Below are 24,882 nucleotides of genomic sequence, written 5' to 3'. Positions count from 1 at the left end.
ATGCTTAGTCTAGGGAGTATAGAGCCACTAATTTCATCCCCCTCCAAGCCTAGGATAGTGACTTAGGAGTTTTTTAAAGTAACCTAGTGGTTACCTTTGGTTGTTTGGTTAACCAGCATAGGGGATTTAATTTTTTGTCTAAAATTTAGTGAGCTTGGGACTTGAGATTAGATGATCTCATTGTCCAAGTTTCACTAGAATTAGAGCCCATTTGGTTCACCAACAAGGAACCCCAAAATCCCCTCCAAGATTTGACCAAGAACCTTAATTAATTCATAATTAATTCATGTAAAATCTTAAAATTTCAAATAAGGGCTCTAATTGCTCAAAGTTCAACTCTTAATCCTTGAAAATAAAAATCCTTATGGTCCGAGCTCTAATTTAACTTTAATTTAATTTTTAAGGAAAATTAATAATAGATTAATTACAAATATTTTAAATTTAAAAAAATATTTAAATACTTGGAAATATCCCCTTTGGTCATTTCTATCTTTTGGGATTGATCCAAGAGTTTGGGAGTAATTTATATTAAATTAAAAAAATCTCCTTAATTAGGCAATTTTAAAAAAATTCCAAAAATACCCTAACTTTGAAAATTCACCAATAATTCTAGAAAAGTCAAATTTAGTAAAACTCAAAACCATTCAACTCTAATTAAAATCTTGTATTTTCTAAAATGATCAAAATTCAAAAATTAAGTAAAAGTCAAAAAGTCAACTTTTTGATCAATTGTAGTTAAAAACTAGGCCAAAACCTTAAAACAACATAACTTAACATAAAAAATTTTCAAATTTTGCTAACTTAGAGTCTAATTACTCATCTGAATGTCTAATATTTTAAAAAAATGCTAAAAATTTAAATATCATCGTAATTCCAAAAATCAACTTTTGGCCCCTTAATTAATGTTATTAAATAATTTAAAAAATTTAAAAAATTCAATAATTCACTTGAAATTCTAGAAAAATTCTAATTTAATTATTCAAATATGTAATTAATTAATTAATTAAAATTAATTGACCTTTAATCCTCAACCAACTAAATCAACTTATTCAACCCCAGTTACTTCTATGTGACCTAGACTTACGAGGCTATTAAATTTCCTTTAAGGAAGGTGAAATAAACTTAATGATCTCACTAAGTTGAAAAGATAATAATCATTTAACCACTAAAATATCCTTAAATTGGGGTTTAAAACATTAATGCTTAAATTCAAACATAAAGTTTCCCTTCGACCTTTAACAAGACTGAACACTAAATAACTTAAACATACCTGATTTAGGACATACCCAAGCCACACAACCTACCTCACACACTTTAGATAGTTTAAACTAACTATAGTCTAGGCCAGGCCGGTGTTTACTTTTATTTCTACGTGCTAGGTTTTTTGAGTTTTTATTACATGTTGTGATTGAATATTGATTGATGTGAGTGTTTATTTACTTTAATATATATGAATTGATGTGATGGGTGATAATTTATTCTTAGATTAGGATAGATCTGCCTGCTCATAAAATTTTTTGCAGGTGGCCACGATCATGTAGGGAAATAAAAAGGGGCTAAATTAAAAATGATTTAAACTAATAAAAATATTTTCAGGGGCTCCTACTACTTATCCCCCAAATAAATAGGAGTGTGGCCAAGTGTGATTAACGTTTTATTGAAAATATATATAAACTGCTAGGGTTGATTTGATTTTAAATGCTTAAGATAACCCTGCAGGAGAGTCTATATATTTTTCATTTTAATATTAATGTAATATTTTTTAAAGTTAAGAGTTGTGAAATTTAGACATTTGTGATGGGATATAGATATCCAAAATTGGATTCCAAAGAGGAAAGGATACCCTTTATGGGAATAATCCTTTTCTATTTGGAAGCCAAATTTTGGAAAATTTTGATACCCAAAGTAAAAAGAATAACCTCCCCTTTTGGGAAGAGTTTTGTTTTTCATTTGGGTACCCAAGTACAATGAATGCAAGGAGCCCAAAGAAGAAGAGGACAAGGAGTTGAAGACAAAGAGTATCCCACTCAAATTTAACTTGCGGCGATCCTAGGATTAGAATCTGGGTTTGTGGTTAGTGGTGGTTGGCCACTTTTAATTCATATATGTTCGGGGTTATAATAAAGGGGCATTTTTCTTATGGACATTATTTTGTAAAATTAATTTTATTATGTAATGTGTTTGATTTAATTTGATTGCAATTTAGTTTGTGTACTTTTCCTAATTTTTTGGCGGTTGCACGTCTTTTTTATTTTAACGAGATACGCTGTGGCTCATGAGGGTATGCTACAAACTTTTTCTACTTAAAATCAATTAAAATTTTTAGGCAAATATAGAAACTCTAATGATCTAAGATGTAAGCCCGGGTCCTTCGGGAGTCAGCATAATCATATTTTACTTTCTCCTCCTTGTTAGGAACCTCCCCACCTATGAATTCTTGCTGACGACCTAACCTTTGAGGGTGCAAATCTATTAAGAGGAAATTGTGCAATCTTTAGGAAAAATAATTTTCAAACCTTTTGAGAATTACTTCATACACATTTTATTAGTTAAATTAGATCAATCAGCTTGCATTGCTTTAAAAATTAATTAAATGAGTCTAAAATTTTAATTACATTTGATTCAAGCATTCTAACCTAGCATAAGTCAAGGGACCAATTTGGATCCACATTAGCGTCGGTCCTAATTCTAAAAAAAATTAACAATAATGTCCCTACCACTCTTTCATAAAAATGATAGGGCTTATGGATTTTAATCGACTAGGTGGTTAGCAAGCTCCCTAATTGAGGTTAGGGTAAGTTTAGGTTTTGTATTTCATTAGCAAGGTTCAGGCTTCTCTAATCCACTGTCCAATTTAGATTTAATATCTAGGGCTGGTTCTAAATCAAAAGACTCCAACCTCTGAGAATTTAATCCCAAATTTCTAACAAATTATTCAACTCAAATTAAATATTCTCTTAGTTCCAAACTTAAAGCCTAAAACATAGCTTTATGTCACTTTTAAATTATTTCAAAATCTCAAAGTGTCTCCAACCCCACCTTTGTTGATTCCGAAAATAATGTTCAAAATTTGATCCAATATCTATTGAAAATTTAAGCTCACTTTCATTGAAATCACACCTAGAAAATCTCTAAATAGAATTTTTATCATTATTTTAATAGAGAGTATCTGTACGGAATTCAGTCTCCCTACGATGTAATTAACTACGAGGGCTTGTGCTCATAGGAGATTTAGGACCCACATAAAGTTTTCAAAATTTAGTTTTCAAACTTCAATTAGTCCTCTTTGGGAAAATCAAAATTTATTATAATGTTATCATTATATTCAAACAATTGGTAATGAATGATATTTTCTTCATGTGGGGTGATATATCATTTGTTGATAAAACTTCAAATACAAGATTAATGATAATTCATCTAGGTTATCATTGCTAGTTATTTGATCAAACTTCACTTTGGCTCTTTAGGGCTATATTCAGTTCTTTCTTAAATTTTTCTATGATATTCAAGGTGGGATTTTCAATTCTAAATATGGACCCCATTTTGAAATCTTATTTTCATCTTTGAAGGTGGTATACCTTTTCTAATGGGATGTTTGATTTAAGAATTAAAATTCAAAGTCAATTCCAAATTTCCCAAAGAAGACAAACTTTTCAAAACCTCCTTTCAAATTCAACTTAAATAGATGGTGCCATAGAGGGCTTGCTCCATCACTTGGAAATTTAATCCTATGGAAAGGAGGTACGAGGACTCACACCTATCCTTAAGGATTAGAATATTTTGATTTTGAAAATAGGATGGAGCAATAGAGGGCTTACTCCATAACTAGAAGATTTAATCCTAAAGAAAGGAACCACATGGACTCACACCTCACCTTATGGAATAGAAAATTTAGATTTAATTTTGATTCTGGTATGGTGCCACAGAGGGCTTGCTTTACCACTAGCTGATTTAATCTTAATGAAAGGAAGCATAAGGACTCATACCTATCCTTATGGATAAAATATTTTTATTTTGAAATTTTGAATTTAGGTAATTTGATTCTATATGATTTGAAACTAAAAATTTTCATTAATTTTAGGTTTGGGTTACACCAAGCATAATATTACTTAAGGAAACACTTATTGATGGAAAGCATCGGTTGATTTCCTTTACATTTAACTAACTGGTTAGAGCCTCCTTTATAGATTGTCTCTAAAATGAAAGGCCTTACCCATCTTGGTTCAAACTTCTCATTGATCCTTTGATGGACGAAGATAGACCTCCAAACAACCAAGACCAAGTCTCTTACTTGGAGACTCCTAGGTCCCTCTAACTTCTCATGAGCTTGAATGAGTCATGTATTATATAACTCTAGATTTTGTTGAGCTCGGAGGTGACATTCCTTAAGACCTTTGAGCTCCTCTAATTGAAGCTTAAAATTTTGATTTGAATGTTTTAGAATACAAATTTAAGTGTTTATAACATTAATTTTAAGTTAGGTTGGTTATGGGCTCAAGAATTTAGGTTTTTAGATGTTTGGTTATGCCAATTATTTTATATATGTCAACCCATGGATTAAGCTTGCTATATTTGATGCAATAGGTCAAGAGACACCAGATATAAACATTTATGCAACTTAATTTTATAAGGTTTGGGTTTTAGTTCAAGAAAAACCCTTTGGGTTTACTTGGATCAAGCCACATGGATAAACCAAGGGGCCCATGGGCTAAAACCTTTTTGAGTGACACTTACAAAACTGAATAGATAGTCCCCATAGGTTTAGATGCATTAATTTGGTCAAAATCAATATATTTAAAATTTTGAAGTATTTATATGTATTTTAGTAAACAATGGTTGATTTGGTCAACCAAAGGATAACATGGGTCAAGGTTGATCTCAACCAATTCAAAATAACATTTTAGAATGGTTGGAGGTAGTCTCATGTAATGGGAAGGCCATTTGGTTTAAAATGCATATTTTAATGCTTAAGGAGGCCTTTGGTCAACTAGGGTTGACCATGGGTTTAGATTAGGGTTCAAAAATTTAAAATGATAATTTGAGTTTGTTGAAGTTGGTCCTATAGTTTAGGGAAGTCACTATGCATGAAATGCAATATTAAAGGCGTAGAGGGTCTATTTAGTCAACCTAAGTTAACTTTGACAAGGGTTGACCATGGGTTGGGATTGGGTCCAACTCATTCCAAATAATAGTTTTGACATGTTGGACTAGGTTTTATGCAATTGTGAAACATTAATACATGAGATGCATGTTCAAAAGCTAAAGGGACCTTTTTGCCAACATAGGTTGACTTGGTAAACCAAGTTTGACCATGGGCTGGGTTTAGGTTCAATGCACTCCAAATCATATTTCAGATATATTGGAAGTGGTTTTAGGATTTGTTTTGAGCGAGCCATGTTAAAGTTTAAGAAAAAAATTCAAATTTAGGATGTTTTGGGGTTTAGGGTTTTAATGGTTTTATGGTCAACCATTATCAACCATAGTCCACCAAGGGTTTAATGTTGCAATTCATCATGCCAATGTTAATGATCATACCCAATGGATTTTGGGAATCCTCCATGATCAATTTCTTAATATGTAATTTCCAGTAGCATAGGCTTTAAATATTAAAAGGTTTTACAACCTTGGGAAATGCTTTGAGTTTAAGAGATTAAAGGGCTTGGAATGCCTCCAAATTGATGTCGTTGACCCTGCATACCTACTAATCAATATGCAATGATGAATTATGAATCCAAGGGAATTTGGTTGGGTCTTGAGGTGACTAAAAATTCTCCAAAAATAGGCTATAAACCAAAGGGGTTTGGGTTTGCATTTGAAAACTAATTTTTATTATTTTAATTGGGTTTTGAAAATGGAGTTGATTTGATCAATGATTTGAAGGAGTTATTGATTTGAAATACTCATATAATTAACAATAATTGATGATTGTTAGTGATTGAATAGTTGATCGGGTAGTAATCATTGGTGACTATCAATAGATACATTTAAGGTTTGATTTTGCTTTAACTTTTGAATATGATTATGGAGGTTTAATTAAGGGAGGTTGTATAAAGTGATTTATCATATGATCAAATGACAATCAAGGGTGACTATCTAGTGATACTTTGGAGAGAATGATCAAATTAGTGATGAATTAGATTTGATGTCTAAAATGTACTTTAGTGCTTTGTGAGTGGAGATTAAATATTTGACATGGAGAATTGACCTCACCCAAAAAATGAGGTAAACAAATGGATCCTCAATATTTTTTGGCTTGAAAAGGGGGTTTTGAAAAGATTAGTCTTCTTTGGGGAATTTGAAATTAAAATTGAATTTTAATTCTAAAATTGAACGTCCCATTAGAAAAGGTATACCACCTTAAGAGGTGGAAATAAGATTTCAAAATGGGGTCCAAATTTAGAATTGGAAATCCCATCTTGAAAATCTTAACCAAAATTTAGAAAGAACTGCATATGGCCCCAAAGGGGCCAAAGTGTAGTTCGATCAAAAATCTAGCTACGATAATCTACATGAATTATCATTAATCTCATATTTGAAGTTTTATCAACAAATGATATATCTCCCACAGGGAAGAAAATATTATTCGTTATCAATTAGTTGAACATGATGATAATGGTTGTCAATGATTTTGATTTTTTTATGGAAGATTAATTTAGTTTTGAAAATTAATTTTTGAAAAAAAATGTGGGTCCTAAATCTCCTATGAGTGCAAGCCCTCGTAGTTTATTACATTGTAGAAAATTAAGGTTTCCTACGAATACTCTCGATTAAAATAATGGTAAAAAATTATGTTCAGAGATTTTTGAAGAGTGATATCAAAAGAGGTGAATTTGGAGTTGCAATCGGAATAGTATCAAATTTTGAACACTTATTTTAGAAGTCAACGGAGGAGGGGTAGGAGACACTTTGAGATTTTGAAATAATTTAGACCCAACCTAATCTAAGTGCTGAGTTTTAAATTGATTGAGAGAATTTTTATTTTGAGTTGAATAATTTATTAGAAATTCAGGAATATATTCTCAAAGGTTGAGGTCTTATGATTCAAAATATGCCTAGATCCTAAATTTTAATTGGGCATTAGAACATAGTAGTAGACCCAACCAAACTAATGTAGTTTAAAATTTGGACTTATCCCAGCTTGGATTGGGAAGCCAACTAACCACCTAGTCAACTTAAAATCCACGAGTTTGGTCAATTTTATGAAATAATGGAAAGAACATTGTCATTAATGTTTTTGAGAATTGGGACCTACGTCTAAAGAATATCGTAATTGGTCCATAGACTTATATTAGGTAATAATTCTTGAATAAACTATAATTTCTTTTTAGGTTAAAACCCACCAGGGGCCTATGCATTAATTAAGCAAAATATTACAAAGTCCTTAAAGGGGACCTTCAGCCATCTACTACTCAGAAGAGCTACAAAAGAAATCTAAAAAAATCCTGAGAGCCAAAAGTCCCCTGTGCTAACAATTACAAAAAAACTAGTGACATTCTAGGGCTGCAAGAAGACATCACCTTAAAAAGGAAGACAACAAAAAGGATAATGTGCACAATCTTACTCCAAAAAATAGAGCAAATCTTACACTAGCATAAAAAGTCCTTGAACCTGCAATCCTGAATAAGAACACAAAGGAACCTACAAAAAAAACTGCCAAATCTAAAGAAAAAACTAATTGATACTAACAAAGAAATATTCAACTCATAATTCCAACAAAAATGAGAAGTACTCCCTTTAATAAAATAAACTAGATGATGATGTTGCCCAATGATGAAAAAAGAGCCAATAGAGTCACTCCAAATAATCTAATAAGAAACCGACCAACCAGAAATGAAACAAAAATCTAAGCAAACATCCTTAAAAAAGAGAATGGTATACAAAGTCTAGTTGCCAACAATCAATAACAAATAGGGGATCCGAGAAACAAAGCTCAAATTATAGCCACCAACCTCACAATTAAAACCCCAAAGCTGCTCAATTCCAAATCCATAAATGCCCAGGAAGCAAAGATAATCAGGAAGAGGCAACCGATCCAACCAGCTACAAGCCCCCCAACCAATAATCATCAAGGACACACTGTCCAAAAACCACTCATTAAGGAGACTTGACAACCCTAGGAAAATAAAGAAGATGGGCTAGCAAAAACAACAAACATGACTCTAGAACTCCCCAACCAACAACTACCCAAAGTAGAAAACTGACAGCTCCAGGATAGCACAACAGCTAGGCCAGACAATAAGACACAACCTCAGGTACAAACCTTTAGACAAAACTAAGAAAATATACATGGGAATAGAAGAGAAACCAAGGGGTTATAATTCAGGTCCTTTAATATACCAATAATTGCTCAACTCCCTAATAAAAATGCACAGCGAATGAAACAGGCAAAAGCCGAAGGCCAAAAAATCCAACAGCACCACAACAACCAACAGAATAATTAGGAATAAATACCTAGTTGTATGGCCAACCAGGAAACAGAACCCATAGTAAAAAAGATAAGAAGGACTGAAGCAAAAAATAGCTAAACCAGTTATAACAGTAAATAAAATCAATCATAACTCCAAACTGGACTAAGTATTGCTCCAAAACAAAATTGCAACTAGGACTAGAAGCCACCACCAAACAAAGTGGAATACCCCCAACCAACCAGGACACCCATCTGGAAAAAGTAAAAGTAGAACAAAGAGCCAAGGAAATACCAGCATCAGCAAAACCAGACCAGCTAAAAAAACCATGAACATAAAAAACCAGGGAACCACCAAGCCCAAAATTAATGTCCTTTTAATGACCCATATCCTTAGATTAACCTTTCCATCCATACCAAGACTTAGAATCCAAAGGATTTCTTATAAAAAATTAAGGAGCAAATTTAAAGATCATAATTCTTAAAAGTATTCATATTTAAAATGTTGAGATAGTTGCAACTTAGTTCTTGATTATTGATATTATTTCAACATGCATTTTTTTTATCATTTTAAATATTATTACTTTTATTATTATTTCTCCTAACATATTTTGGATGCAATATTTTTGGTGTTCATGTGTACTAATATTTGAGGGAAATCATACTCTGGATTGTTGAAGACTTTAAATCAGATCAGTTTAGGGTTTATTGTAAATGAAGTTTATAATTTTTTATTTTATTGAGTCTGAGAGAGTGAGTTTATAGTTGAGAACTATGCACACACACACACACGAGAGGAGAGTTTAAAATTTGAAAAATTTTAAACTGATCGTACTGTACGAATGCACTTCGTACGGGACAATTTGTTCAAATTTTACCCTGATGAGTAGTCAAAAGAAAAGAAATGAAAATTTTTCTAAGTATTAATCATACTATATGATCACATTTCATACATGCCTTACAGAGTACAAAATGGACGGGTTCCTGATCACGCAAAAATATTTTTTCTAAGTATGGATCGTACTGTATGATCATAGTTCATACATGCCTTTTAGAGTAAGAAATTATGAGGTCCCTCTTTATCCCAACCTTTCGTCCAGATGATTTTGAAAAATTTCTAAACTATTGTACTGTATGATGCCATCATCGTACGTACGCCATTCAGAGTATGAAATGGATGGGTCCCTTTTCATCCAGACAAATTTGTATTTTTTTGTAACGGATCATACCATATGATGTCGTCATCGTATGTACGTCATTTAGAGTATAAAATTGCAGGTCCCTATTTGTCCTGACGAAGATAAAAAATTTTTTAACTGTTCGTACTAGACAAACTTGGTTTGTACTTGATGATTATCATGTAAGAAATGGTTTCGTACTGATTCATAACAAATTCGTATGCAACATTTTTTGAACTGTTCATACGTACGACATCCGATCGTACTGTACGATCATGTGCGCTCAAAATTAAAAATTTCAATTTTCTGGATAGTTTTTCGTGTATTTAGTATAAAAAGTCTACTAAAACTGACATGAAAAAGTGCCGTCTTAGTTATTTTTCAAGGGCATTTGAAAGAGAGAGTGTGAGAGAGATTTCTTGCAAGTGAAATATGAAGGATTCACAAGGTTACTCAAATGTAAAGATCTCTTTATAATTTTGGTTATCACTCTTCCTCTTGTCTTTATAGATTGCTCGTGAGAAAATATTTGAATAAGATCCGGTTCTCTGTCGACACTTGGAGAGTGTGAAAAGATGACAGTTCTCTACTAACACTTGGAGAGTTTGAAAGGACGACGGTTCTCTACCGACACTTATGGGTGTAAACAGATGACGGTTCTCTGCTGACACTTGGAGAGTGTGAAAGGATGACGATTCTCTGCCAACACTTGGAGGGTGTATACAGACGACGATTCTCTGCGGACACTTGGAGAGTGTGAAATGATGACAGTTCTCTGCCGCACCAGGGATTAGTAGAAGAGAGGTTTTGTAAAGGCTTGTCCTCCTTGCTGTGGGAGAAAAATGAGAGACACTTTGGTAATAGTGCAATACATGAAGAGGGAGTCTTCAAGAAGTGGATGTATGTTGTGTTTGATCGAACCACTATAAATCTTTGTGTTTTTTAAATTTCCGCATTTATTTATTGCAAGTAATTTTTTGTGGTTGAAAAATTATTTTGAAACTTTAATTAAACTTGCTACGAGACTTAACATTTTTCAAATTTTAAATCCAAGAGTAATTTTTTAAATTACCAATTCACCCCCTCTTGGTTAGCCTTGAGACAATAGCTTAGGTTTAACAACCTTTTCAAGAATCAACATAAAATTATTTAAAACACTTCATTTATTAAGGTTCCTATTAGAATCCTTATTAGAGATTCCTTTTCTCCTATGATATTTTAAAAGCATTTTTAGAGAGCCTAATATGTTAGAGTTTCTTGGCACATTAAGTTATCTTTTTAGAGACCATATTTGTTTTTGAATTTTCTTTTGAAAATATTTTAGAGGTCTTATAAGTCATAAATTTTATTTCACTATAAAAACTTACCTCATAAGTCATATAATTATTTTAGAGACTTTCAAAATCCCCCAAATATTTTAAAAAATTCTCATCCTTAGAAAACCTTTTAAAGACCATGTGCATCCTAAGATTCTTTTTAAAATTCTTTTAGAAAACATTATGTACATTAAAGTTAATTCCAATATATAATTTTAAAATATTTCTAATTACCCTCACATTTCCTAAGGTTCTCTTTCCCTTATATTTAAAGTTTTTTCTTGAATAGTATGTTATTCAAAATGAATTTTCTCAACTTCAAACTTAAACCTATCTTTAACATCAAATTAAAGTTTGATTAATGACAAAGCATGCACTGAACTTTTGAAAATACACCACAAATGTGAGAGTCCATTTCTTGGTCTCCTTTTTATGCCATTAAATATTAGGGCAGCATAGTCGAAGACAACATAAGACTTTAAACACTTATCCCAAACCTATCAATAAACTTGACGACAAAACCTTCACTCTTAGCCAATGGACTTGGGCTTAAGCCATATGTTCCCAAGTCATGATCTTCAAATGCTAAATTGTCAAGGGGCCAAATGGACTTAAACTAGACCTAATGATTTTCAGTGAATAGACAATGAACTTGTCCCAAGACCCTAAACCAAACCTTGGCGAAATGAAACATCAATCCAAGCCCACCATGTTGCCTACTCAAGGTGATCTAATGACCATATTCTAGTGCCCTCGCTAGTCTAATCCAACATCCTTTACCCAACCACCTAAGTTCATTAGCATAGAATGACTCAAAGACTAGTCAACTTTGGCATAAATCATAGGCCAAGTCAGCACACCTATCAAATCTTCTATTTAAGACTACCTTGACCTCTCGAGCCTTGGACTTATTAGCTTAGGAAAAACCCTAGGGAAATCCATTACCCTCATTTAATTGATTAGACTTTTAACTAAGATCAATTCTTGATCAAGCCATCACAATAAATAGTTGACTTAGGTCAATAGTGACTATTTTTCTCAATTTTCAATGGATATGCTGGATTTTTTTTTTTTTGGGACATTTAGGCCATTTAAGGCAAACTCACACACACAACGCATACATAGGCTCGAACCCAAGACCTCTTAGTTGGAAGTATAAGCTCTCAACCAACAAGCCAAGGTGAGTTGTGTGATATGCTGGATATCAATTAGAGGGGACCTAACTAGAAGGAGCCTACCACACCTTTTAGCAACAACTGAACTCAAAAAAATAATTAATTCTCATGCTCTATCCTTCATTGCCAACTAATGACCTGTCATTCTTGTATGCTGGCTAAAATCTGAGAAAGAGTGAAAAGTTAGGGCACATCCAGGTTCCCTGCATGAGTAAGGCCGTTCACCAGTGTGCACTCTTATGTGCTCTGTGCGAGCCCATGCCCATTTGAACCTCATCTTGTAGCCTTTCCAAGGGCACTTGAGGGGCCGATCATCACAATGCACCTTCTGATGCTGCAACAGGTACTTGTGTGAGAAGAACTTTTTCCCACAACCTTTCTCTGGGCAGACATCTCGTTTGTGCAAACAAAGGTCATGCTTTGTACTGAAATTCATGCAGCAGCCCTCAATATCACACGAGAAATTTTCTTTGTCAGGAACATAATCAAGGGCCTTCTTAATCTTCTTTCTATTGTTAGGCTTCTCAGGTGCTACTAAAACATTTGCCTCACCAGATTTCAGCCGCCGCTTGCGGAGCTGCATACTGCGTTGATCTTGATTGGTTCCTTTTATAGATGGACTAACACAGTTAAAACACCTACCACATTTCATCGAGAAATCATCCTCTGCACATCCAGTTTTTGCAGAGCTGCCTGACCTTGTTTGCGCAGCTTTCATGTTGCAACTATCCTTTAATCTTTTCCCCTTCTTGCCAGATTTCTTCCTAGCAACAGCATTATTGTTTGGTAAAATCTTTCTAGGCACACTTGCTTGTTTTTTGCCCTCTGAATCAGTGTCAGCTTCAAAAGTTCCTTCTTCCTAAAATAACCACAGCATTGTTATTTGTGGAGTTCCTTCTTCCTAAAATTTCTTGTTCATCATGCTCCTCTATATCTGTTTCAGCTTCGGACCTATCTGTATTTAGAAAGAAAATATTTTCAGTTGAATATAATGTTAAATTAGATGTATATGATTTTTTATTCTTATTTTCTTTTAAAAAATTATTGTGGGGTCCTTTGTCATTTAAAATTTGGTAATCGCCCGATATCTCACCCCCCGTGTTGGAGAGGTCGGATAGGTACTTGCCTTTTGTTTTTTCCAACTAGATCAAAAATACGATGGCGTGAGGTCTTCACATAATTTGTCTCTCGGTCGAATCAAAGATACAACAAATACATGTCTTCATGTGTTTTTGTTATTTTCTCTTAGCCAAATTAAAGATACGATGGATGCGAGCTTTAAAAACCTATTTTTTAAGCAAGTAAGAAATTTATACCTTTGTGTATGGTGAGCGATGATGATGACAATGGTAGTGTCAATGAGAATAGTTTTTAATAATAATAATAATAATAATAATAATAATAATAATAATAATAATAATAATAAAAGCAAGAAATTAGCTTGGTCAGACAGGTGCAGGAGGTCGAGTAGGTCGGCGACATTAGAATAGGATGAGGGGAGGTCTAGTGAAGCAGGATGGGTATGATGTGGAGAGGGCTTTAACCCTTGGCGTGCAAAATAGAGAGACGAGAGAGAGAGGGGATCAATTTCTTCGAGTATTGCATGCGGGATCAAGAGAGAAAGAGGGAGAGAGGGTCAACATCAAGGGCTTCTGCTTGCGTCCTACAGCGAACGAGAAAGGGAGGTCAGGTTGGGATCGGGACGATGGGGTTAGCAAGGTCGCACAGGGGTACTATTGTGGTTGGGTTGTTCTTGCGTGCGGTCGAGGGAGACTAGAAGGAGCAAGTGGGCTTCATGCATGCGGCGTCGGCTAAACACGAAAGAGGAGCTTGGGGCATTCCATGTGCGATTGAAGGAAAATGAGAGTCGAGCATCCTCGAGTTTGGTTCCTTGCATGCGATTTTTGAAAATGAAAGGAGACACTAATTCAATTGTATCATTTGGGGAGTTATAAGAAACATGGGTAGGTTGTTAGTGGTCAATAAATGCCTCTCAACAAATATGATATACGCCCGATAACAAATCATATTTATTGCAAATTAGTAGACCCTATGGATCTCCAACATTAGATTTTAGATGTCATGCTGACCGTTCTTTGCAAATCTCGTTAGATACATATACATAATTTAGTAAAAGATATTAATTGGTTTTAGAAGGTACCCCTCTTTTAGGAAATATAGCTTTATTCTATATTCTATAGATGGAATTTTTAGCACAACCTGCAGGTTTATAATAATAAATGTAACACTATAATTTTCGATCATCAGTTCCTAGCTTTAAACGTTCTCAATCATGAAAAATCTTAGACTTGTCGTTTCCTCCCAACACAAATTTTGGTTGAGGTTTAGGATTGACCAATTGCTTTCCTCTATACTCCTTATAAATGAGTTGTTTTTCTTTGTCAATTCTTAAAGATAATGCAGAATATACTTCACCCTATTGATGTCTAGAGCCTTATTTCTTCTAAATTTGTCTGGATGATTTTCAAACTTAGATAAATTCAACTTCTCAAACATTGTCACTTTGTCTAGTAGCTTCAGGAATATAGTGATGGAGGCCATGTATAAGAATGGTAATATCTTATTATCGATATTTCTCATTAACAATTAAATTTCATGTTCTTCTTCCAATTGTTGCTTGTATATTATACTCATATTGCATCAGCGATTTAATATACTTCATTACAGAGTCATCCTTTCTTCGTCTTCTTGCGCAAGGTCGATTAGCAATAGTAATCTTTTCAGTAGCACTAACGAATATTTTTACAAACATGATTTCCAATTTTATAAACATTTTAACATGCTCGTTGAGAAAATCAGTGTATTATTACAAAATAGTCCAAATCACATAGCATTGTCATTGTCATTAAAAATACTGATGATCGAGGCCCAACTCCTCAGCCACGAGTTTTGCTTCTGATTCAATTTTTGGATACTCTGAAAATTACGAATTACAATTCTGTCAACACATTACGCAAAAAATGGGTGGAGCAAGTTCAAAAGTTGCATAAACAAAATTAATATAAATGGAACTGTATTTCAAATAAAATGGGTGCAGATCAAACTTTTCCGCATTGTATTTAAAATATATATTTTCATCTTACATCTCTACAGAGATATCGAAGTGTACTCTTTTTTTTTTTTTGCAAATTCTGATGGCAAACCAAAAAAATTTCAAATCCATTTGATTTCCTTTGAGAAAGGCATAATATATGAATAGTTTGTATTGTATTTTTCTCAAAACAAATTTAGTTAATTTAAAATTATTATAGCCAAATTTTGGTCAGAATGATCTAACCTAATTTTTTTTTATGATAGAGATTCTTATTTTAAGTGGGTGGCTCGAATGTTCATGATTTTTGTAGGATAGAGAATTTCTTTGGGAAGCTTGACACTTGTGAAATAAAGAGAGAGGGATAGAAAGAGAACCCTGGCAATTCTCATTAGAAGTTTTCAATTGGAGAGAAATTGTTTAATTCTTCTTCTTCCTATTTTCTTAATTCATGTTTATATTTATGTCTTGCTCTTCTTCTATTATCCTCTGCTCCTCCACCCTAATTCCTCTTTAATTTTGTATCAACTACTTCTCTATATGTTAATCTTGCTCTTCACCACATTCCCTTCCGTTTGTCTTCTCTATATTCTTTCCTTCGATACCAAATAAAAGGATGTAATGCCAAACTAGCAAATTTAAATCTTTCAGAAAGGTATGATCCACATGCTCCTTAACTTGTTATTCAATGATGTTAAAATACACATACATTTACATGTTACGTCAAACTAGCAAATTTCTTGCTTGAATTTCTTTTGTCATTCTCTGTATTGATTTATATGTTTTTGTTTATTCACCTTCTTCATTTAGAGTATCCAATCAACCAATTTCAAATTCTCTTTTTAGTCTCATTTAAATCTCAGATTTGTATGCATCTTAAAATAACTGAGAACTCAATAAACTTGAAAAAAGAGTCTAATGATCCATAAGCTCCTGCTAATATAGAATTATGATCAATATATTAAGGTAAGAGATAACTATCAATCAAATTTCGATTGATTTTCATGAATGAAGCATGGATGCTGTATACCATTAATGTGCAAATCATTATGGAAATTTACCAATATTGTATTATTCTTTCATGAAACTTCAAATTATTACAAGTAGAGCTGGACACAATGTATAATTCTATGTTAAACCTTATATTGCTTCACATGACTTGATTAAAGACTCCCACTCAACTTCAGCAATAAATGGGTGCATCTCCTCATTTCTTTCCATCCTTTTGCTGTTGAAAACATCCCCTATTACTGAAGGACTAGCAATACTCTTGACATCTTTCCATTCATAATCAGAGAAAACTGAACTGTTACTTAACTCACCAAAGCTCAACTCCAGGCCAAAACCAAAATCAGATGAAGCAGAATCTGGAAGACAAACTTGTTCATGACCTTGAAGCTTCATGGTTAGATGTTCTTCATGACTAAATGAATTATTCTTATTCAAATATTCAGTTTCATATGTGGGTAAGTCATTTGCACACTTAATTATCTTGGATTTAACCATGCTAGTTACCGATCCTTCATTCTCTCTCTTGTTTGCATTCTCATTGCCTGAATTTTTGATTGAGATATGCATTGTAGTTATAAAAATTGGTTTAATTTTAAAAATTCTGATAATTGGGAATTATATAAAATGGCTCGTAAGGATTCTAAGAAAGCAATATGCGATGCAAATACATTAGCTTTTAGTGATTTATATAATAGATTAAATACTAAGGAGGGAGAAAGATATATGTATAAGTTAGCCAAACAAAGAGATAGGAGTAGTAAGGATTTAGTTCAAGTGAAGTGTATTAAGGATGAAGATCAAAAAATAGTTTTCTTAGAAGATGATATTCAACAAAGGTGGATGAGATATTTTGCTAAACTTTTTAATGAAGAGTGTGAAAATAAGATTGACTATAGTGACCTTAGCACCCTAAATGAAAGTAAAGATTTCTGTTTTTATCGGCGTATTAGTAAAACTGAAGTTAGAGAGGCTTTAAATAGAATGAAGGGTGGAAAAGCTGTTGGACCTGATGATATTCCAATAGAGGTGTGGAAATGCTTAGGAGATGAAGGGATTTCTTGGCTTACTAAACTTTTTAATACTATTTTGAAGACTAAAAAGATGCCAGATGAGTGGAGAATGAGTGTATTAATTTCTATTTTTAAGAATAAAGGCGATGCACAGGATTGCACGAATTATAGAGGTATTAAGTTAATGTGTCATACTTTAAAACTATGAGACCGAGTTATGGAGCATAGGTTGCGGCGTGATACTAATGTTTCTCAAAATCAATTTGGATTCATGCCGGGTAGGTCGACTATGGAAGCCATACATTTATTCAAAGGTTTGATGAAAAAATATAGAGGAAATAAGGAGGATCTACATATGATATTTATTGATTTAGAAAAAGCATATGATAAAGTTCCAAGAGAAGTGCTATGGAGAGTTCTTGAAAAGAAAGGAGTCAATAATGCTTATATTCAAATCATTAAAGATATGTATGCAGGAGCTATTACTTGTGTTCAAACACAAGGTGGATTGACCAAGTATTTCCCTATTTCGGTTGGGTTACATCAAGGATCAGCCTTAAGCCCATATCTATTTGCTTTAGTCATGGATGTTCTCACTAGACATTTGCAAGATGATGTACCTTGGTGTATGCTTTTTGCTGATGATATTCTTCTTGTTGATAAGACTAGAGAGGGAGTTGAAGGTAAACTTGAATTATGGAGGTCAACCTTAGAGTCTAAAGGTTTTCGCTTGAGTAGATCTAAAACGGAATATATGGAGTGTAATTTTAGTAGTAATAGTCCTAGTGAGGGGATTGTGACTTTGGGCGATCAAGTCATTAATAAGAGTACACGTTTTAGATATCTTGGATCTATTGTTCAGAGTGATGGTGAAATAGATGGGGATATTATCAGCAGAATTCAAGTTGGATGGTTGAAGTGGCGGAATGCATCGGGCTTGTTATGTGATAGAAATGTACCCCTCAAACTTAAGGGAAAATTCTATAAGATGGTAGTGAGGCCTGCAATGCTTTATGGTGCCGAATGTTGGCCATTAAAAGAGAAGCATAATACTAAGTTAAGTGTGGTAGAGATGAGGATGCTTAGATGGATGAGTGGCTTTACCCTTAGAGATAGGATACGAAATGAGCATATACGTGAAAAGGTTGGAGTAGCTCCAGTAGAAGATAAGATTAGAGAGAGTCGCCTTAGATGGTTTGGTCACATAAAAAGGCGGCCTTCCGACGACCCGGTTAGGAGAGTAGAGGTATTAGATTTGACTTGTGTTAAGAAAGGTAGGGGTAGACCTAAAAAGACTTGGTTAGAAAATATTAGGAATGACCTTTCTTTATTAGATTTAAACGAGAATTTGGCTTTTAATAGGACACAATGGAGAAAAAGGATTCATGTAGCCGACCCCACGTAGTGGGATAAAGGCTTGATGTTGTTGTTGTTGTTGTTGTTGTAGAGAGGCATTGTAGTAGAAGTAATGGTTGTGGTGGTGACAGTTTTAGAAGAAGATTGGCTCTCAGAGGCATCAATGGCAACCTTTTTTTTGAGATATGTGTTCTAATTGTTTTTGAAGATTGGTTTTTTTTTACTAATTGTTTTAGTAAACACTACCAATTAGTGCTGCTTCTTAAGTATTACTCGAGGTTAAAAAGGCTTTCTTCTATGAAGATTAAGTAGGAAGACAAAGATACAAATAAATGAATTCATAAATTTGTTATAAAAAAATTGGGATCAAATTTTAGGATAGGGAGAATCTCAAAGATGTTTAATATGATTTATCTTCAAATCACAAAATCTCTGTTTTCTATGTATATTATCTTCTGTCTAATTTATCCTTTGATTTCGTTCACAGCATTTTCAAATTCAACAAGAAGAAGAGAGTGGAAAGTTTCTTTTAAATATTATGAACAATGATCCTTTTCCTATCATTCTGTAATCTTGATTAGTCTTTTTATTTAGCAATAAGAATCTTTTTATTAGAAAGCTCAAGCCTTCAAATTATCATGATGCAAGTAATAAAAAATTCAAAAGAAAACATAAAAATTGTATAACAAATTTACCTGCTTTTGCTGGCAAGCTTCTCCATATTCCAAGACCATGAGATTCAATATAATCTGAAAGAAGCTTGTCATCGTGTTCTGTCCAAGCTCCCCTCCTCAACTCTCCCTTAGGTAAACAATCCTTCTTCCACATCTATCTCCCTTCTGCTAAGCTTTCACCAATTCTGGACACAGTAGAAACGCAGAAGAGGATAGGCCTCAAATAGCTGAAATCAAGAGAAGGTGGATATAATCAGCAATTAAATGCCAACCACCCCAACATCTCTAACAACGCAACGCCATTTTGCCTCCTTACATTGGAAAGCTTGAACTCCTGTGAATTAATGGAGTCCTGAAACATAAAAGAATCTGAGCCATATATATGTCCAAAATCTGTCACTATCAAATGAAACATCCATCTATCTTTTCTACCATTTGATCTGTTTGTTTAGCAGCAGCTTAACCAACAGCAGTAGAGTGTCAAAAAGAATCAAGAATTTAAAGAGGGAGTTGAACATTAATTTGCTTTCAGCTTTGTAAAGTAAGTGTACAGGAGCGTTGGCAGTAAGAAGACTACTGAGAAAGGGAGGTTCTCTATGTGCTGAAACCTCGCTGATCAATTTTCACTTACTACTTAGATTAAGTGGGCACCACTGAGAAAGGAAATAACTTTGATGCTGATGGACATTTGGTGATTGCTTTGCTGCTAAGACTTTGCTGTTCTTTTTTACAGTATTTTTGTGATGTAACATCAAAGAAATTAATGGCCTGGATTGATTTTAATCGTTCAATTAAAGACATTATGGTTCATGCAAGGTGGATATATTTCTTCTGATCAGATTTCCTTCTAGCCACCGCATTGTTATTTGTGGAGTTTCTTCTTCCTTAAATTGCTTGTTCATCATCCTCCTCTATATCTGTTTCAGCTTCGGACCTATCTGTATTTGGGTCACAATCTGCATTTCCAGCATATCCAGAATTCTCCTCTGCATATCTAGCATTACAATCTTTGTCAAGCCTGGCATGTGCATGTTTTCGAGCGCTTGAAAGGTACTCTGATTTTGTCCTCTTATTACCAGATTTCCGCCTATCGGCAGTGTAGTTATTTAATAAATTCCTTCTAGATAGAACTAATTGGTTCACATTTTCTGTGTAGCTATTAGCCTCCAAACGCACATCTATGTTATCATCATCATCTGGGAAGTTTTGATCAGGTAAATAAGGATGCACTTGGTTTGACATCCACACCTTTCCATACCACTTTCCAGCAAAGATTATTTTCTTCTGCCTTCGAGCAATCGTTCCAAAGCAGTGTTTTCTGAACAATGGAGATTGGCTGAGGCTGACGCTGTAATAGAGTTTAATGCCTAATTTCACCGCCCAATGTTCATTACATGGAATAACATCCTCATCTTCAATGGCTAACCTAAGTTTCTCTTGGTCTTGCTCGGAGGCATCCCTATACTTTACAGATTTCCACTGATGATCGAGTCCTAGCTCCTCAGCCACGAGTTTTGCTCTGATTCAATTTTTAGATATTCTGCAAATTGCGAATGACAAGCCTGTCAACACATTACGCCAAAAACGGGCAGAGCAAGTTCAAAAGTTGCGTTACATATCAAACCAACTTTCAGGTAGCCAAACAAAATTCAAAACAATGCTTTTCCGCTTTTTTTTTTTTTTAATTGTTTTAAACGAACCAAATATTCTTCTACAAAAGTTTACAATCAATAGCACAATGGATAAAAGTTAGTGGTGGCAAAAGTTTCAGCACAAACCAGATCAAGAACAAGAAACTTATTCAATACTAGATGTTTCATTTTTTGAACCAAGGTCTTGAAGTTGGTTGAGGGTTGAGTTAAGGGAGAGACTCAATTTTATATGGGAAAAAAAAACCACCTTAAAAATAAGTGAACCATAAAAACGGATAGGCCAATTTTAACTATAAGAATACTATAGCCACTAATGCTTATATAAAAAATAGATTATATGGTAATATTTGTTCAAGACCATAAGCCAAGATTTTTCTTTTCTTTTTTCTCCCTTTAATCCAATGGGTGAAGCACAAAAATAAACTCCAATTGATTGTAATATGAAGACATCATGAAATTATGGAGATAATCAAGACATGTTAATTTTATTTGATCAATAGGTTATATTAAAAATGCAAGAAGAACATCACGGTTATGGTCCATTTGGACAACATATTTTCATAACCATTAAAAGAATTCATTTGTAGAAATAATTTAAAGGGAATGAATTATTATCCTTATAATATTCCAAGCTTTATGTGATATTTATAGATGCAATATAGTGAATAAAAATGAAAAGTGAATTGACACCCGTAATGAATTTTAATTTAATATATATACTAAATGAAACGAAATAAAAAAGATGAATTAATAACCATAATGAATGCCAATTTAATACATAGACTAAATAATAAGAAATCAAAATAAAAGTGAATTAATGCACATAATGAATGACAATTTAATAAGTAGACCAAAAGAAAGGAAATTGAAAACAAGGAATTTATTTATTTAATTAATTTCTCTAATATTTATCAGCCCATGAATGACTCTAGAAATGTTTTTAAAAATTAATTAAATTAATTTTCTATAATGGTGATTGAATGGGAGAATAAATTCTGGTTCAATACTTTTGATATAAAAAACGTAGAGAACAAAATTAGTGTCCTCATCTGTATAAGTTGTTGCACTTCAATACCTATAAACTCTGAATAATTTGTAAGAATTGCTACGTCGATGCCAAGCCTAAGCTGTGGGCTCAAAAATTTTGTATCCCAGCCTCTCTTCGCCTCTTAATTAACAGGAGAGTTTTAACATATTTAAGTTATGGTGTAAACTTTCATAAAGCAAATTAGGTTTTGGACAAGGCACTACCCAAAAATTTTGCCCTCATTTTGTTAGGACTTTATGATCAGAGTTATGGTATTTCACATAGGCTCAAGCCCTTATGGTTAATTACTTCTCTAGATAACTAGAGAGAACCTTCAATTAAGGCTAGTCGTTCAAATAAGTCGCAATAATTACCTAGTTCAAAATAGCAGTGATTTTAGGGTTTGAATATGGATTTTAATTTTGATGTTTATGACTTGAAATCTATCACTATATACTTAAAATAGGTGATGGGGGAATAATGATAGGTCCGATTAAGATATCATGATTATGTCGCCCCAAGCTATCATCATCCCTAATCTACTTAATTAAGGAGGTAGTCAAACCAAACTGATAGAAGGATCGTTGTCAGTAGCCATATGTTGCTTCATTTAAGGGTACCTTAATGATATAGGGTAGGTGTTTGTTTAAGGGGGTGAATTTAAGTCAATGTAAGCTGATAAATAGTTTTATATCTTATCGAGTGCACTTGATAATTCATTACTTAAAGAGGGTTTTAACCATTAGGGACCATATGGGCTTTGGCGATGACCATAATATAATAGTGTAATTTTGTAGTAAAACCTTTCGGTCAGAGGACACGTGCCAGTCCTTGCCGGTAAGAAATTAATTAAGAATAAATTATAGTAATACATTCAACAAGACATCTGCATTTTATGAGCTGAAGTTATGCTTCCATTCATCATCCTCACCAAACTAATGCGAAGTGTGGGTGGAATTTTTTTTTAAGTTTTTGTGATGGATTTTGTTTTAAGAAATTAAACTTTTTGTTGGATTGGAATCTTATGTTTTGAATTAAATAGCTCCATTTAGTTAAAATTTCTTGTTAGTACATCTATTATTGGGATGTTAAAGCATTTTAGCAAATCTCCAGAGCATTCTCAAATTTTATATTTAAAAATTTGTTGTAAAGATCGAATCACATGCGGAATTTTGCAGCATATTTGCATAACGAATTCAACACATTATTTATTGCTCATGCATATCTGCATAATACAATTTATACATTCAATACATGTCTATAATGTATGATGCACTTGCATAATCTATTTTCATTTTCTTATGCATTCAACATTTGCATTCTGATTAATGCAATTTTATAATACATTCGTACTTGCATCACACATTTTGTATACTGTTCTCACATAATGCATTTAAACTCATTCTTGTGTAATGTATTTCATATGTTGTTTAGTACACATGCATGCTGCATTTGCGCTTTCAATACACTTTACATAGTGCAATATGTATATTTGTTAGTATACATGTATGATACACCTACCTGATGTATTTTGTATATTATTCCTACATAATGCATGTTACATTGTTAATGTATAATATACTTTGCATATTGTTTCTGCAAGATGAACTTTACACATTGTATTTCCAAGTGTAATGTTTTGGGTTTGGAAATCACTTTGTGAGATATATGAATTATTTGAAAATATGAATTTGATGATTTGTGTAAAAAATTAAAAAAAGAAAAATATGCAATCATTCATTGTAGAACAAAATGACTTCAAATACCTCCCAAGCTTTAGAATTAATCTTCAATTTATTACCCCTTTTTATTAATATTAAAACTAAAACAAATTTTCTTGTTTAGTTCTATTTTTGTAGCATGTTGGATGTTATTTTGTGTAGCTCATAACTATGTATAAATCATCCTATTTAAATCTCCAAAACCATAGGTAACGAGCAATCATTTATAAAGAAAATATTTTCATTTGATTAAAATTTAAAATTTGATGCATATGATTTTTTTATTCTTATTTAAAAAAAATTAATTGTGAGGTCCTTTTTCATTTAAAATTTTGACAACCTCTCGACATCCTACCCCCCTTGTAGCAAGTGTAAGGTAGGCACTTGCCTTTTGTTTTTCCCTACCAGATTAAAAATATGAAAGCAAGGTCTTCATATCATTTATTTGTCTCGACTAGATCAAAGATATTGCAAACACATGTCTTCATGTGATCTTATTATTTTCTCCCTGATAGATCAAAGATATGACAAATGCAGGTCTTCAACACCTATTTTTTAAGAAAGAAAGAAAGAAAGAAATTTACCTCTATGCAAGATTATGATGATGGCAGTGTCAATGAGAATAATTTTTTTAATAATAATAATAAAGGAAAGAAATTGGCTTGGTTAGACAGGTGTATGAGGTCGATTAGATCGATGGCGTTAAAATTGGATGAGGGAAGGTTGGTTAAGCAGGACGGGTAGGAGGTTGAGAGGGCTTCAACTTTTGGCGTGCAAAATAGAGAGATGAGAGAGAGGGGATCAGGTTATTTGGTTCTTGAGTGTGATCTAGCAAATGAGGGGGAGAGAGGGCCAATAGCTTGGGCTTCTACATGCATCCCAGAGAGAACGAGACAGGGAGGTCGGGTTGGGATCAGGTTGATGGGGTTGGCGAGGTCGCACAGGGGTACTGCTATGGTTGGGTTATTCTTTTAGGTGGTTGAGGGAGACTAGAGGGAGTAAGAGGGCTTCTTGCATACGGTGTCAAGTGAACATGAGAAAGTGGAGAACGTTGTTCTACATGAGATTGAAGGAAAATGAGGAGGTAGTTGAACCAAATTGATAGAAGGATCATTGTCAGTAGTCATATGTTGCATCATTTAAGGGTACCTTAATGATATAGGGTAGATGTTTATTTAACGGGGTGAGTTTAAGTCAATGTTAGATGATAAAGAGTTTTCTATCTTATCGGGTGCACTCGATAATTCATTACTTAAAGAGGGTTTTAACCATTAGGGACAATACGAGCTTTGGCCATGACCATAAT

At 33.3% G+C, this 24,882-nt stretch overlaps 1 long non-coding RNA gene across 1 annotated transcript; it reads left to right on the top strand.

Annotated features, from left to right (window-relative positions):
* Positions 1-12,198: 12,198 nt before the first annotated feature.
* LOC114580869 lies at positions 12,199-21,021 on the top strand. The gene is made up of 3 exons (XR_003702483.1): positions 12,199-12,416; positions 20,103-20,226; positions 20,333-21,021. It is a non-coding gene; the product is annotated as an uncharacterized LOC114580869 (long non-coding RNA).
* Positions 21,022-24,882: the final 3,861 nt, after the last annotated feature.

Source organism: Dendrobium catenatum, unplaced genomic scaffold, assembly GCF_001605985.2.
Source record: "Dendrobium catenatum unplaced genomic scaffold, ASM160598v2 fragScaff_scaffold_1356, whole genome shotgun sequence".
Classification (NCBI taxonomy): domain Eukaryota; kingdom Viridiplantae; phylum Streptophyta; class Magnoliopsida; order Asparagales; family Orchidaceae; genus Dendrobium; species Dendrobium catenatum.
The sequence above is the reverse complement of the archived record's forward strand: the minus strand, read 5'-3'. Positions and strand labels throughout refer to the sequence as shown.